The sequence below is a fragment of the Bos mutus genome, chromosome 11 (genome assembly GCF_027580195.1).
Source record: "Bos mutus isolate GX-2022 chromosome 11, NWIPB_WYAK_1.1, whole genome shotgun sequence".
In the NCBI taxonomy this organism is placed as follows: Eukaryota; Metazoa; Chordata; class Mammalia; order Artiodactyla; family Bovidae; genus Bos; species Bos mutus.
Genome location: NC_091627.1, coordinates 57,596,091 through 57,610,505, shown reverse-complemented (window position 1 = coordinate 57,610,505; position 14,415 = coordinate 57,596,091).

The following is a 14,415-nucleotide window of genomic DNA, read 5'->3' as shown; positions in this document are numbered from 1 at the left end:
TCTATATGTGTATAACTGAATCACTTTGCTGTACAATTGAGATTGGCACAATATTATAAATCAACTATACTCCAACTAAAAAAAAAGTTCAAACCACTCTTCACCATCTGTGAATACACAGAGTTCATTCATGGGTGTGGATGTATGTCCTGGATTCTCTTCCCTCCCGGCTCTCTCCTGGGCTTCTCCTCACCTGGATCCCCAGCTTCAGGAGATTTCCTTGGCTCTTCCTCTTGGCCCCATCTTCTCTTGTTTCTGTCATTTCTGGGATCAAGAACTTCCCCCACCCTCAGATGGGGGTTGGGAGAGAATGGATACATATATACGTATGACTGAGTCCCTTCACTGTTCCCCTGAAACTATCACAACATTGTTAATCGGCTATACCCCAGTACAAAATGTTCTGATGTTAAAAAACTTTTTTTTATAAAATTAAAAAAAAAAAAAAAGAAATTCCCCCACCCACAGCTCAGCCAAAGTGGAGGATCCCACATGGTCGCTATGGACCTGCCTCACCTGGCGAGCCCATTAGATGGAGGGTTGGGGGATGCGGGCGGGGCGGTGGGGGAGGGGTGGGAATCCTGGCCAGCCTGGATAGAACACATTCTCTGTCTCTAAAATCCGGGGCTCAGTCTTAGGGCCTCTGGTGAGCCTGCTTCGTGTTCTGTATCTAAAAGTTTGTGAGTCTCAGGGCCTGTGGTTACCATGTGGGGAAGGAACTTTTGAGGTCCTTGAGCAACAGTGATCAAACTAGGAGGCCAGGTCAGTGGATGGACAATGGAGACAGGTGACCAGGCAGCCTGGGTGAAGGGGACAGAGACAGTGACTCTGAGCCCACTCTGTTCCAGAAACTTCCTGGCCCCCATTCTCATCCTCTTGGTAACTTCAGGTCCTGCGGGACCCTTGTTCTAACTCCTCTTTAGCTTAGCCAGCTTTATACGTTTCTGTCACTTGCCACTCACCAACCCCCGAGAGTCACCAGTGCCCACTGCCCACCCACCCCAACACACACAGGCCCCTTCTTGGGACCCTAAATCTGAGCCTTTCCTGCACCAACAAGACGCCCTGAGCCCCGTCTTTTGCGCTCACTTTCAACTCTAGAGAGGGCCTGCACCCGCTCCCTGTGGGTCTGTTCCCCAGGAGTCAGGGGGAGATGACCTCCTCGCTGTGGCCTCTGCAGGGTCCTCACTCCTGTCTCCACTTCCCATAGCCCAGGCCTCACCTCCCTCACCATCCTGCCGCAGAGACACTTTAGAACACATTTGCTAGAACACTTGAACAAAGTAAACAGTGGTTTCCTCACATTCCTGTCAGCATTTGTTTTTCACAGACTGAAGAGTCTTGAACCTGAGGGCACTCCCCTCCCCACTCCCCCCACTGTGTTCATGGCTCTTGCCTGAACTTTTGTGGGGAAAGGGTGGGGGTGCTCAGGGTCGCTGGGCTTGGACAGCTGTTTCAGGTTGTCCATTTTTAGGCCTTCAGAGTCCATGTTCATCGTCCCCTCTCAAACCCTCCTCTGGCCCAGGACAAGTGACAGGTCAGGGCACTCGGCGCTCAGGATCAGACGGCCTTGACTCCTCACCACAGCACTCCCCTGCCTCCTCCTGTCACAGCCCCAGGCGCCCCTTGGGCCTCATTCTCAGCAACGCCTTGACTTTGTCCCAACCCCATCAGGGTCCAAGGACCTGGCTTCTCCTCTTCTAGGATGTGGTGTGGACCTCAGGGGAGACTTAAGAACAATGCTGGGCCCTTATCAACAGCTAATCCCATCCTGGCCGGCTCCTGGACTTCCCTTCTCAGAAATGCCAACTCTTATTTTAACACATGGCGTGTTCTCTTCTGAGTCACCTCAGTCCCGATTGTGTGCAGCCAGAGCAGCCACAGTCCCTCCCTAACTCACACCTCGGTCAAGCTCTTCCGCAAGAGCACAGAGCAAACACCTTCAAGTCCATCCGGAATGGGCCTGGCTTCCTTCTGCCTTGTCACCAGCTCCTGGCGCCGCAAAGTGCAGGAGCCGGAAGGGACCCTAGAAATCACCGGGTCTCACCCTGTCCTTCATAGCTGAGTTCACTAAAGCCCGGAGAGGGCAGGGTGTTGCTCAAGGTCACACAGCAAGGTCAGGAGTCCTGGTCCAGACCCTTGCTTTCTATGTATGTTACTTCTCAGAGAACATGAGGAGAAGGGAGAAAAACTGGGGAGGGGGCAGTTTGTGGCTGTTCAAATTTCTTCCTATTTAAGCCTCCATCCTGCGCTTTCCAGGTGAGGCTCAGTGGTAAAGCATCTGCCTGCAAATGCAGGAGATGTGAGAGATGCAGGTTTGATTTCTGGGTCAGGAAGATCCCTTGGAAAGCCCTGGAGTAGGAAATAGCAATCCACTCCAGTATTCTTGCCTGGAAAATTCCACAGACAGAGGAGCCTGGTGGGCTAAGTCCACGAGGTAGCAAAGAGTTGGATGTGATTTAGCGACTAAGCATGCATGCACAACGTGAGATATTTGCTGAGGTTTCAGGGAAGAAAGCCTCCTCTGACCACCACCCTTCCAGCAGAGCCCCCGCCCGGACAGTGTGTGCTGAGACTGTGACACCCAGAAAGCAGAGGACAGGCAGGGAGAGAAGCCAAATCTTAGTGACATGAGTCAGACATGATAGCGACTGAGCACACATACAGTTCTCCACCCTACACTGACTGGCCCAGAAGGGGTGCTTGTTCCACTTCCAGGGTCAGCACTGGGGCTTCTTTCAGCAGTAGGAACAGGCTTAGGCAATCCTAGTATGCGGAGGGACTTTTCCCATAAGGGAGAGTATCAGAAACCCCCATGAATCAGAGCCTCCAAGTGTCCTGACTGTGGTACTTAACAGAAGAAACTGCTAAGTGGCCGGATTGTTGTTCAGTTGCTCAGTTGTGTCCAACTCTTTGCAACTCCATGGACTGCAGCACACCAGGCTTCCCTCTCCTTCACCATGTCCCAGAGCTTGCTTTCAGTGATGCCATCCAACTATTCCTGCCCTCTCTTGTCCCCTTCTCCTCCTGCCCTCAATCTTTCCCAGCATCAGGGTCTTTTCTAATGAGTCGGCTCTTTGCATCAGGTGGCCAAACTATTGGAGCTTCAGCTTCAGCATTAGTCCTTCCAATGAATATTCAGGGTTGATTTCCCTTAGGATTGACTGGTCTGACTAGGTAAATGGTTAATAATAAAAAGAGTTGCTGTCATGGGGAAGTCCAGGCACCAGCCCTTGCAGCTAAGCCCACACTCCTGCAGAGTGGCTGCCAGAGCTCCTGCCAGTGCTTGAGTAGCTCTGATCCTGTTCCATTCTGAGAGGAGTTCTACCAAACCCAGGAGAAGGGATTTCCCTGGTGGTCCAGTGGTTAAGAATCCACCTTCCAATGGCTCAGATAGTAAAGAATCTGCCTGCAATGCAGGAGACCCAGGTTCACTCCCCAGGTTGAAAAGATCCCCTGGAGAAGGGAATGACAACCTACTTCAGTATTCTTGCCTGGAGAATCCCATGGACAGAGGAGCTCGGCAGGTAACAGTCCATGGAGTTGCAAAGAGTTGGACACGACTGAGCGACTGCTACTACTACTTCCAACGCAGCGGTTGCCAGGAACTAAGATCCCACATGCTGTGTGGCAACTAAGCCCATGTGCCACAATTAAAAAGACCCAGAGCAGCCAAAAAACCACCACCAACAACAAAAACCCAAGATGGATTGGAGGACTAACCCCCACTTACCTTGCATTCAGCCGCACCCCCTGCACCTTCTAACTCATCAGCATGTGGGCTCTGGAGGTGGCCTGCCTGGGCTCAGATCCTAGCCCCACAAGTTACTAGCTGTGCACGTCAGAGGAGAAGACCCTGGGCAAGTCTGCCACCCTCTTTGTAAACTGTGTATAGTAAGAGACCCTTCCTCTAGGGGTCAGATTAAGCATCAGAGCATTGGCAGGTGATCACTCAGCTACCATCATCATTTCATTGCTATTATCTCATGCCTCAGCAGACATGATCTGCTTCCTTTATCCCATTACCTGTGCCACCCCAGGGCCAGCATTATGAAAGCGGGAAATATTAAGTCCTGTGATCCTCAGGACCATGCTACATGCAGTTCTGGGGATGTCTGTGAAATGTGGGAACATAAGCCAGAGCAATGGTCAGAACATTCCAGAACAGGAGTGGAGGGTTTGGTCAGTCTGTGGTGTGTTCTGAAAGTGAAAATGTTAGTTACTCAGTCGTGTCCGACTCTTTGCAACCCCATGAACTGCAGCCCGCCAGGCTCCTCGGTTCGTGAAATTCTTCAGGCAAGAATACTGGAGTGGGTAGCCATTCCCTTCTCCAGGGGATCTTCCCAACACACAGATCAAACCTGGTCTCCCGCATTTCAGGTGGTTTCTTTATCATCTGGGCCACCACGGAAGCCCCACAGTGTGTTCTACAATTCCACTAAAACGTCGTATGAATATCTACATGTGTCTTGCTCAATATGTGCCAATACTTCCCTTCTTTCTACTTCTGTGTTGTGATAAAAGTAGAGGTTTTCATCTCACAGATTGGGCTCTGGCTTAAGGGAGGTTTCAAACTTTGGATAATCAGAAACCTGATACACATTGTAATGCCTTTTTAAAAAAAATTATAAGTACAGTTGATTTACAGTCTTGTGTTCATTTCTGCTGTACAGCAATGTGATTCAGTTATACATTTTTTTTTTCTTTTTTACCACTAGTACCAGGCTTAGATGGTAAAGAATTTGTTTGCAATGCAGGAGACCCGAGTTTGATCCCTGGGTTGGGAAAATCTCCTGGAGAAGGGAATGGCTATTCATTCCAGTTCTCTTGCATGGAAAATCCCATGGACAGAGGAGCCTAGTAGGTTACAGTCCATAGGATCACCAAGAGTCAGACATGACTGAGCGAGCAAAACATATTTTTCTTTATATTTTTTTCCATTATGGTTTATCACAGGACATTGAATATAGTTTCCTGTGCTATACAGTAGCACCTTGTTGTTTACTCATTCTCTATATAATACTTTGTGCAACGCCTTTTAAAAATCATTATGTATGTATATTTCACACAATCTTGTTTTTAATTTTATTTTTCATTTTGAGATAATTTTAGACTTGAGAAACTTTGCAAAAATAGTAAGAAAAATGCCTAAATACACTTCACAAAGCTCTTCCAAATGTTAACATCTTCTGTAACCGAGCATAATTATCAAGACCAGAATATGAACAGGAATTCCCAGGTAGTGGTAAAGAACCGCCTGCAGTGCAGGAGACACAGTGAGATGTGAGTTCAGTCCCCAGGTGGGAAGAGCCCCAGGAGGAGGACATGGCAACCCACTGCAGTATTTTGCCTGGAGAATGCCTGGACAGAGGAGCCTGAGGGGTCACAGTCCATAGGGTCGCAGAGTCGGATGTGACTGAAGTGACTTAGCACGCATGCAGGATATGAACACTGATACAGCACTACTAACTTATCTTCAGCTGGTATTCCAACTTTGTCCACTGCCCCTGGATTCTTCTTCTCCCCAGGATCCCATGCAGTCTCACACAGGGCGCTGAGTTATCATGTCTCCTTAGCCTCCTCCAGTCTGGGACAGTTCCCTCAAACTTTGTCTTTCCTGATCACAGCACTTTTGAAGAGCAGTGGCCAGTTGCTCTGCAGAATGTTCCTCATTTTGGGTGTGTCTGGTGCTTTTCCAGAATTAGACTGAGGTTTTTCATTTTTGGCACAAATGCCTACAGAAATGATTTTTTTTTAACTTCATTTATTTGCAAGATGTTACTTCCCTGACCAGGAACTGAACCCGTGCCCCCTCCATAGGGACTGTGGAGTCTTAACCACTGGACCGCCAGGGAAGCCCCGGGAAGGCATGTTGTCTTCTCAGCACATCGCACCAGAAGGAACGTGATGCCCATACATCTCATTTCTGCTGATAGGAACTTTTACCCCTTGGATACGGTGGTATCTATCAGATTTATCCATGGCAAAGTTACCTTTTTCCCCTTTGTAATTAATAAGTATTTTGTGTGGAGATATGTTGAGACTATAAACAGAAACCTTTTTTTTTTTTTTTCCATTATACTTTTACCCACTAATTCTAGCACACATCAGTGGTTCTTGCCTGCAACAATTATGGTGAGGTTAGTGTTAGTCGCTCAGTCGTGTCCGACTCTGTGACAACATGGCCTATAGCCCACCCAGGCTTCTCTGTCCATGGACTTCTTCGGACAAAAACACTGGAGTGGGGAGCCATTCGCTTCTCCACAGGATTTTTCCAACCCAGGGATTGAATCCAGGTCTCCTGTATTATAGGTGGTCTATACCATCTGAGCTACCAGGGAAGCCACTGTGGGGTTAGCCAAACAGCAATTTCCTATTTCCATCATTCCTTCTATATTTATTCATTGGAATTCTATTGTACGAGGCTTCACTTCATTTATTTATTTATGAAATTATTTATTTATATGTATATAGAGTCATGGATATATTCTTTATTCCATGAGTTATTATTTATTACTATTATTATTTATTTTGTTACTAAAATTGTCTCAGATCTGGCCATTGGGAACCCCTTCAATGTGAATCCTGTGTTTTTTAATAATATCCTCATCATTCCTGGGTTGGGAAGATCCCATGGAGAAGGAAATGGCAAGTGACTCCAGAATTCTTGCCTGGAGAATTCCATGGACAGAGGACCTTATGGGCTACAGTCCATGGGGTCGCAAAACGTTAGACACGACTGAGTGACTAACACACACAAACATACGCACACACCATTTCTGAGCACTTTTTCTAGCACTGCAAAATCTTCTGTATTCATTTATATTTTCACTGCTCCAGCCCTAGAATCAGCCAGTTCTCCAAGGAGCCCTAATTGTTTTTCACTGGGAAATGGTACTTAGAAACCAAGATCCAGAGACTAGTATACTCATAGCTACCGTCATTATTTCCAGTCCCTTACAAAGGATGAAGCTAGGGAATATACATCTGTATGCACACACACATACATATACACCTATATCTATTTTTATTTCTATATCCAATCATCCACGAATATAAAACAAAGTTGTTGTTCAGTCGCTAAGTCATGTCTGACTCTTTGCAACCCCATGGACTGCAGCATGACAGGCTCCTCTGTCCTCCACCATCTCCTGGGGTTTGCTCAAACTCATGTCTATTGAATCGCTGATGCTATTTAACCATCTCATCCTCTGCCACCCCCTTCTCCTCCTGCCCTCAGTCTTTCCCAGTATCAGGGTCTTTTCCAATGAGTCAGCTCTTCGCATCAGGTGGCCAAAGTATTGGAGCTTCAGCTTCAGCATCATTCCTTCCAATGAATATTCAGGGTTGATTTCCTTTAGGACTGACTGGTTTGATCTCCTTGCTGTCCAAGGGACTCTCAAGAGTCTTCTCCAGCACCACAGTTCAAAAGCATCAGTTCTTCAGCAATTAACCTTCCTTATGGTCCAACTCTCACAGCCATACATGACTACTAGAAAAACCATAGCTTTGACTATACAGACCTTTGTTGGCAAAGTGCTCTCTTCTTTTTGACACTGTTAATTTTCCTCCAGTAGGTGGCAGCACTTGTACCATCACTTTTGAGTGGATTCCTACTGCATTTTGGTAATAAAGTCATCAGGGCAGTTCACCCAAGTCAGTTGGAGACAGAACGCAACTTCAGGGTTAATAGCCTCACTCGACCCACAGCTTTAAAAAAGGGTAAAAAAAGCCCACATCTAAGGAAGTCTGTGAAGGGAATTCAAGCAAGTCTGTCCAAACCCTGCCCAGGCCACAGGGCAGCTGTTCCCCTCAGTGGGGACAGCTCCAGCCCCCAGCCTCAGATCATCATCCCTAGGTGGGGCTGGAGGTGGGGGGCAAGATGGACCGGACTTACTGAAGGTCTCAGGGCCCTGCCGCTTCATACTCTGGGGTCCCAAGAGACACAAAGGGACATGAACCCTTGTGTGCACCTTAACTGTCTCCGCTTAGAGTTTCCATCTGAAGCAAGAAGCAGAGACCCAGTCGACCTGGAGGAGGGTGGGGCAGTGCCGGGGAATCCTGTGGCAAGGGAAACCACAGATCAAGACATTCAGACTCAGGAAATCAAGGTGGCTACACAGAGTCGCTGTCTCCCTTCACGGCCCGAGGGCTGCCTGTCCTGCTTCCTGGAGTGGCAGGAGAGGACAAGAGGTAGCCTGGGCTCCAATCCCAGATGTGCCACCTCCTAGCTGTGGGCCTTGACCAAGTTCCTTACCCTCTCTGTGCTTTATTCTCCTTATCTGCAAATTTCGTAGGGATTTGGGGTGTTTATGAGGACTGCATGAGATTACACTGTAAAGTTCTTAGAACTAAGCGGGGCACAAAGAAAAGGCTCAACAAAGCTTAGCTTTCATTTTCGTTACCACAAATACTACTGTTATTTCTTTTTCATGCACTGCTTCATTATGGTTCCTGATCCCCAACGGTTTCAGCTTGCAGTGGGTATTGCTGCCCAGCCCCAAGACTTTAAACAGCCTCTCACCTCCAGGCGTGTTACTTCTAATTCTAGATCAAGGGCTCTGATTGGCCCAGCACATCGCTGTAAGCCTGGGCCACAGACCAGGCTCCACCCATATGGGCGTCCCAGGTCGCAAGGTCACTGAGGGCAGCCAACCACGGAGAGTTTTCTTCCAAAAGGTGGACAGCCAGGAATAGACCAGTAAAGTCAACACACGCATAAAACATTTTTCAAAGTATGTACGTGCTGTTGTGAATAAAATAAAAGTGAAAGTGGTTCAGTCGTGTCGGACTCTTTGTGACCCCATGGACTATACAATCAATGGAATTCTCCAGGCTAGAATATTGGAGTGGGTAGCTTTTCACTTCTCTAGGGGATCTTCCCAACCCAGGGATTGAACCTGGTCTCCCGCATTGCAGGTGGATTCTTTACCAGCTGAACCACAAGCGAAGCCCAAGAATACTGGAGTGGGTAGCCTATCCCTTCTCCAGGGTATCTTCCCAACCCAGGAATGGAACTGTGGTCTCCTGCAAGCAGGTGGATTCTTTACCAACCGAGCTACTAGGGAAGCTTGGGGATAAAATATGAATGTATTTAAAGGTGTCAATTGAGCCACAGTACTTTTCTTAATTATTCCTGTTATCAATAATATATTCATATATTATTATATTAATATTTATATCAGTAAATATAAATGATCATCATTCACTTTCCCAATGCAACTTAAGGTGCAAATTTTACCATGTTCAGTTCAGTTCAATTGCTCAGTAGTGTCCAACTCTTTGCTGCAGACCCCATGGACTGCAGCATGCCAGGCTTCCCTGTCCATAACCAACTCCCAAAGCTTGCTCAAACTCATGTCTACTGAATCAGTGATGCCATACAACCATCTCATTTTCTGTCATCCCCTTCTCCTCCCGCCTTCAATCTTCCCCAGCATCAGGGTCTCTTCCAATGAGTCAGTTCTTCTCATGAGGTGGCCAAAGTATGGGAGCTTCAGCTTCAATATCAGTCCTTCCAATGAATATTCAGGACTGATTTCCTTTAAGATTGACTGGTTTGATCTCCTTGCAGTTCAAGGGACTCTCAAGAGTCTTCTCCAGCACCACAGTTCAAAAGCATCAATTCTTCAGTGTTCAGCTTTCTTTACAGTCCAACTCTCACATCCATACATGACTACTGGAAAAACCATAGCTTTGACTAGACGGACCTTTGTCAGCAAAGTACAAACAAATGGGTCACTCAGTCGTGTCTGACTCTTTGCGACCCCATGGACTGCAGCCTACCAGGCTCCTCTGTCCATGGAATTTTGCAGGCAAGTGTACTGGAGTGGGTTGCCATTTCCTTCTCCAGGGAATCTTCCACACCCAGGCATTGAACCCGGGTCTCCCACATTGCAGGCAGACGCTTTACCCTCTAATCCACCAGGGAAGCCCTTGTCAGCAAAGTAATGTCTCTGCTTTTTAATATGCTGTCAAGGTTGGTCACAGCTTTTCTTCCAAGGAGCAGGTATCTTAATTCCATGGCTGCAGTCACCATCTGCAGTAAATTTGGAGCCCCCCAAAATTAAGTCTCTCACTGTTTCCATTGTTTCCCTACCTATTTCCCATGAAGTGATGGTCTTTACCATGTTGGTCTTTATTAAATGTCTTGATTGTAAAAACAGTCTTCATCCATCCTCAAATATTTGGTATATAAGCCCTCAACACTACACTGGGCTGCTTCTGGTCCACCTTTAAAGTAGCTGACTGAGCCTTAAATCTCTGGACCAGTCCACTCTCCTCCCCGGCACCCTCCCCTGGCACAGAGGCTCCAGGGTACTATTGGCCTAGGATCCATACCCCTCCCGACTCTTAGTCTCTGCCTGTGAGCATGCAGCCTGCAGTGTCTGGGTGCTGTGATTATTAGACGTACCTATAAGTGCTCTCCTGAGCATCATCCCCACTCTACAGAAAACATCTCCTTGGGTGGGAATGAACTGGGTGGTAGGGGAGGGGCATCCAGCATCTATTCTGAAGATACAGTGATTCTCTGGTCCTCTGGAGGACATTAGGGTGGGTTGGTAGCATCTAAGAGAGAAACATAAGGCAGGCATGTGAGATGAGTCTTGTGCCTCGGGACAGGAACCCATCTCCAGGCTCTGGGTTTCTGGCAACTGCTGGAACAGGGGCTGAATCTGCAATAAGGCAAGGTGATGACTCCAGCTTCTCTCTGTGATACAGCCTGCAGGAAACTGTCTCATTCACCATGGACAACTGCAATTCTCACCACCTCTTCCTCTGCCTAAAATTCTGTACTCCCAGCACCTTCTAGGTAATGACCCATCTTCCAGGTAACCTCTTAGCACAGCTTACACCATGCTAGGCACACACATGAGTTATCTAAGCAGAGCAACGTAGGAGTCTTGCAAGTATTGTAGGTTCTATGTCAGATAAGGAAACCAAAGAGGCAAAGAGGCCAAGATCAACATCATCTGAATGAAACCAAGACCTGTCTGGGGCCCTGGTCTGTGCCCACAGGCAGTACTCTTGAAGCCTGTTGAGTAAACTCCAAGATTCTCAACCTGAGTATATGGGAAAGCACATCTTACTTAGAGATAGGCAAGCCCCTAATACCAGGAATCCACAGTTCCTGATTCCCGCCAGAGAAATGTCTTCCTATTCGGAAGTGCCTCAGAGACAATACTGGCTTCCCAGGTGGCACTAGTGGTAAAGAACCTGCCTGCCAATGCAGGAGACATAAAGTGAGGCAGGTTTGATCCCTGGGTTGGGACGATCCCCTGGAGGAGGTCTTGGCAACTCACTCCAGTATCTTTGCCTGGAGAATCCCATGGACAGAGGACCTGGAAGGCTACAGTCCATGGGGTCACAAAGAGTCAGACACGACTGAAACAACCCACACACACGCAGACGCAACACTCACCATCATTACAAGCGGGACTGGACATTTGCCGCTTTGGCCACACAGCATCTACTCTTCCTTCCTAATAGTCACTCTAATTTCCTTTGGGGAATTATCTGACAGCTACTGTGTACTGTCTCGGTGGACAGTAATTCATCTAGCAATCTATCCTCCACTTCATAAGCCAAAACAGTCACCCAGATCTCCTAGAGCCTGACTTCCTTTTCATCACCTTAGAACAATCAAAGCCAAGTATCTGATCTGAGGTTGGCTGGTTGAATGCTCTCTTTCCTAGGAATTTGGCTTTGGAGCAGGAGACACAAAGACAGAGTGAGCTCATTGTGGAACTTCATTCACCCCAATGAGTGCACCTGGGTGAGACTGAAGTGCTCTCCCTGCTTCAGAGGACCCTTTGAGCTGCCCAGCTCCTGTCCAACGTCTGTTCTAGGTCCTGCCTTCCAGCCTGAGGCATCCATGGCCACCCAATCACTTCCCTTTTCTTAATTTAGCTTGAGTCAGTTTCTGTTGCTTGCCATCAATGAATCTGGCTAAAATACACCAGCTCATGCTAAGGAAGAAAGAATTCCCCATTTCCCTTCCACATGAGGGATTCAAAGACCAAGCGTGAACTCGCCAAGATTCATTTTCATTTTGTTTTATTTTTGGCCACACTGGGTCTTTGTTGCTGCGTGCAGGTTTTCTCTAGTTGTGGCAAGCAGGGCTACTCTTCATTAAAGTGTGTGGGTTTCTCATTATAGTGCCTTTCTTGTTGTGGAGCACAGGCTCTAGGCTTGTGGGTTTCAGTAGTTGCAGCATACAAGCTCAGTAGTTGTGGCTCACAGGCTTAGCTGGCCTCATGGAATGTTGGCCTCATGGAATGTCTTGGAAAATCCCATGGATGGAAGGCAATGGCACCCACTTCATTTTCCAGTACTCTTGCCTGGCTGAATCCCAGGACGGAGAGAAGCCTGGTAGGCTGTGGAATCTTCCTGACCAAGGACTGAACCCACATTCCCTGCCACGGGATTCTTATCCACTGCACCACCAGAGTCCGACTTAACAACTGAAACCGACAACTTCCAGTCAGAACACAGAAAGCCTTAGTTTGCTGAAAGGGCAGTAGCAGAGAACTTTCATAGGGGTGGGCGGGATGGGTCTACCTGTAGAAACAGCACAGTCATCTCTAACAGTCATCTTTAAACTGGTCACCAGTGGTCTGACCAGCATCATCTTGATTGTTTTAGGTACAGTTAATCTTCAGTTCCAGGGTTCATTTGTTTCCATTTCTTTGAGGTCAATTCTCAGAATTGTGGCAGCTCACGGGTACAGTTTGCTCATCATGTTAACTTCTCCACCTGGTGTTTTGGTATTTATAAGACTGCTCACAGGATATGGCTCAGAATATTACCTATGTGCTGTGTTGTGCTGTGCTGAGGTTAGTCACTCGGTTGTGTCCTACTCTTTGCCACCCCATGGACTGTAGCCCACCAGGCTCCTCTGACCATGGGATTCTCCAGGCAAGAATACTGTAGTGGGTTGCCATTCCCTTCTTCAGGGATCTTCCTGACCCAGGAATGGAACCCAGGTCTCCTGCATTGCAGGTGGATTCTTTACTGTCTGAACCACCAGGGAAGCCCAAGAATACTGGAGTTGGTAGCCTATCCTTTCTGCAGGGGATCTTCCTATCCCAGGAATAGAACTGTGGTCTCCTGCATTGCAGGTGATTTCTTACCGTCTGAGCTACTAGGGAAGCCCCCAAATTATCTATAGCCCTTAAGAAGAAACTAAAAGTCCTTGACTATGCTTAATGACTGCATTATTATTTAGTCTCCTTTGACTGTTTTCCTTTGTTTCAGCATTTCTCACTCCTCTGATTGAACTTATTCTTTGACTAAAGTTTTCCACAGACAAAAGGCAGGGAGAAGACGTGGTGAGGATGGGGCAAGGACCATAAGGTCTTGCTCCATTTCAAGTTCACTTGACAAAGTTAGGCTACTGGATGAAGGGAGGAGTGGAATTTCTAGTGTTTACTCAACTCACAGGGAAAGTCTAGAGATTACCTACTCACTATTGCAGCAGTCCTCAGATTTGTCCTGGGAACAGAATTGCACAGTGGAAGTTGTGGTGAAAGACACTTGGAAGGAGAGTGATAGCTGCCTTGGAGACATAAGGCTAAACTGTAAGCTGGCTAATTTGCTGGAGAGAAAGCAAAGAAAGAAAAACCTGTGAAGAGGCCTCCCTGAGTCAGAAAAAAGTCTCTAACAGTGACCCATACAGGACTTAGGTTTGATTGGACTTCATAAAGCAATTTGTCCCCTGGGACATTGTTGAAAACAATAGAGCAGTGAGTCAGAAATTTTGGAGATTCACAACGCGGTGTTTTGAGACAAAGAGAACCCTTCCCAAACCTCTGTCATCACAGGATAGTTGTGGTCATGCTCGAGGTGCAACATCTGAGGCATCACACTATGAAGGGTGGAGGGACCTCACTAAAATTACCCAGTCAGTTACTAAACATGAAAACAAGCAATTCATCTCGAAAAGGCAATAATATACCTGGGGAGCGGAGTGTGACCAGTAGCCATATTTGCTATAACATATTACCTAAGATAACCAGTTTCCAACAAAAAATTACAAGACATAAAGAAATAGGAAAGAATAGGGAATTCCCTGGTGCTCCAGTGGTTAGAACTTGGCCCTTTCACATTGTAGGTTCAATCCCTGGTCAGGAAACTTAGATCCCACATGCCAAGAGGCAACAAAGCCTGCGTGCTGTGACTAGAGAAACCCCAAACACCACAATGAAGACCCAGTGCAGCCAAAAATAAATAAATAGGAAATCTGAATAAACCGTAGACTTTAGGAAAAACAAATAAATAAAGATTATGTGGAAATAGATTGCATCAAGAATAGAGAACCCCCACACTTATGGCCAATTAATCTACAACAAAGTATGCAAAATACATGGTGAAGAAAAGATAATCTCTTTGACAAGTGGTGCCAGGAAAACTGGA